This window comes from Tupaia chinensis, unplaced genomic scaffold, assembly GCF_000334495.1.
Source record: "Tupaia chinensis unplaced genomic scaffold, TupChi_1.0 Scaffold000129_1, whole genome shotgun sequence".
Classification (NCBI taxonomy): domain Eukaryota; kingdom Metazoa; phylum Chordata; class Mammalia; order Scandentia; family Tupaiidae; genus Tupaia; species Tupaia belangeri.
The window spans coordinates 1,103,778-1,106,821 of NW_006159598.1; positions in this window are offsets into that span (position 1 = coordinate 1,103,778).

Sequence of the window (3,044 nt, forward strand, 5' to 3'; positions counted from 1 at the left end):
ACGCACGCACACGTGCCCGGCGTGAGTTTTAAGCCGCCGGGTCCAGGACGCGAACCGCGGTCGACTACGTGGAAGTCCAGCGACATAGCCATTACGCTAACTGCTGGTTCCCAATAATAATGTATAGTTAATTCGTCATGTGGTTTTAAGTGGACTGACAACGGAAATAACCAAGCTCTGTAGAAATAACTGAAAGATGGTTTATTCTAAGTACAGCGTTGAGTGGCCAGGCCTGGGGAAACGCAGCCGTGCCTCCCTGTGCTCAGGTGCAGGTCTTCCTTCCTTCCTTTCTTTTTCTTTTTTTTTCTTTTCTTTTCTTTTCTTTTCTTTTCTCTTCTTTTCTTTTCTTTTTTTTTAACTAGGCTAGGCAAGGAACTTTATTAACCTTTATCGCAAACTTTATTCCCAGGCTTCTTCAGCTGAATTAGCTGCCCCCTTCTCCTCCATTCTCCTCCAGGGATCTTGGGCACACACGCACACACGTCCGGCATGAGTCCCACTAGGTCTGGGACTCGAACTGCGGTCGACTACGTGGGAGTTCAGTGACATAGCCATTACGCCAACTGCTGGTTCCCAGATCTTTTTTTTTAAAGACTTTTTTTTGCTATAGGGTACATGCACTCGTGAGAGACAGAAAGCAATAAATCACCCCCCGGGGGGATGGCCACGCCGCAATCCCTTCTCCTTTATTCTCCACTCAGGATCTTGGGCACGCATGCACAAGTGCCCAGCATGAGTTTAAGCTGCCAGGTCTGAGAGTTGAGCTGCGGTCGACTACATGGGAGTCCAGTGACATAGCATTGCGCCAAATCCTGGTCCCGCAATAGGTCTTTCATTCAGCTCTGAGAGCGGGAGACATAGTCGGAGTTCTGAATCGGCATCAGGAGTTTCTTTGTTGGCCTGGCCCCCAAACGCACAACACCTGGAAGTGGGGGCCTATATGTTACAGGTGTAGTTAGAAAGTCTAAGGTTAGTAATTGGTTAAATATGTAAGTCTTTGTCTCAAAGACACTTGGTGTCAGCAGAAAAGACAGTCTGGATTTAGTCTGGTTGTGAACAAGAAGGCCTCGGATGTACCGGGTGAGGCTGTGCAGGCTCAGGACGCAGGAGCCGCCCTCGGTCACTGGACCAAAGCCGTCTGTCACGGTGAGACTCGTGTTGATAGACGCAGCTCTGCCAGGCCCCTCAGAAAGCAGCTTAGTATAAGAAGAGCAGTCAGAAATCTGTCTTAACAACAACAAAACACACAAACAAAACCCCAGCAAAACGTTTCACGGACACGAAGATGGAAAGTTACCTGCTGATGCTCACGTGTACGGCCATACCTCTGGGTTAACAGGCAATGCGTTCATGCTGCGAAGGTTCGTTTTGTTTGCTGTGGAGATGTACAATGAATGAACGTTTAAAAACTATTTTTTGTTCTCAGGACCAGTGTGGCTTCTTGATGAACAGCTTGTAAGTTCTCTCTTCGGCACATAAACCAGCCCTGTAGGCGGCCATGTTGGTGTGCACGGTCTAGGGAGCCAGGTTCCAGGACACCCAGGCAATTCCTCCTGAACTCCGCTCAAATTAACTTCAGTTTTATTTCCCATGTCTCAGCCTTTCTTTCTTTCTTTTCTTTTCCCTGAAAGTTTTGTTTTTCCCCTATAGGCCATGTGCACTCGCCGAGAAAGAGAGACAGAGACAGCAAGCAGGAAATCACTCTCGGGGGCGGGGGGGATAGCCATGCCACAATCCTTTCTCTTTCATTCTTCCCTCAGAAGTTTGGCTATGCACGCGCCCAGCACGAGTTTCAAGCCACTGGGTCTGCGACTCAAACTGTGGTGGGCCATGTGGGAGTTCAGTGCCTTAAGCACGTCCTGGACCCTCTTTATTTTATTATTTTTTAACTGACAAAGGGTATGTGTCCTCACCAGAAAGAGAGAGAGAGAGACAGGGGGAGGAAGAAACCACCTCTCAACGGTACATGGTTATGCCACACTCCCTTCTCCTCCATTTCTCCACGCTGTTGGGATTTTGGATATGAACAGGCACCCAGAATGTCTTTCAAGCCAATGGGACCAAGACCTGAACTGTGGTCGGCCATGTGGGATCCCGCTCCCTTAACCACCAGGCCATGGGTGACCCCTTCGCCCTCCTTTCCAGGTTGGCAGAGGGAAAGATGTGTGAGTTCCGGTAGGGGACTAGTCCTCCCAGGTGAGGTCCCTGGTCCCTGAGTGCCACCCCAGAAGCCTCACGCCTGCCTTTGAGCATCCATGGCTCTAGGCGACTAGCTGGCAGGGACCAAGACAGTGGCCATGTTTCAGTCCCTCGTGAGCCTCTCCAAGTCACTCTCCCGTGCTGCCCCTCAGCTGGGGACGTGAAAACGACTGTCCTCCCCCTTGGCTGGAGAGATGCCAGCCTTCTGCTCCTGGGGCCCTCCCGGCTGACCCAAGGCCTCACAGCCCCCACCTGAGAGTGCGGACCACACTTGGCCCAGAGCTCCCTATGAACCTCAGCTCGGATCTCTGAGGTTTAGAGAAGAGACAGCCACAGACTCTAGGGACAGCTGAGGGGACCTTGGGGTCTGGCAGCTCTTACGTGCCTGGCCAAACTGGAGCAGACCGGGCTTTACAGGAGAGAGAGAGAAGAGGGCGGGTGGTGCCCCCTCAGTGAACCCCCTGTGAACTGACCCTCCCACCTTTCCAGGCAGCTGCCAAGAGGTTCCTGGAGGTGGTTCGGAGACTGTCAGCCTCTCCTCCCTTCCCCCACCTTGACGTTTTCTCTTCTTCTCTTGGAAAATCTCCCCAAAGACATGTCCCTTTTCATTTACTCTCCTGCCAGGTCCAGCCTCACTTCTGTCCTCACGTAACTCAGACAGTTCCTGCCAGGAGGGCCAAAGGCCTGCTCATTGCCAGACCCAGGCACTTTCTGTTCTCATTTTACTTGCTGTCTTTTTTAGGAGTGTCAAGTATGTTTCTACATTCAATTCTTCTTCTTTTTTAAGTTTATTTTGTTTTTGTTTTTGTTTTCATTTTTAGAGAGATATTTTTTCTATAGGGTTC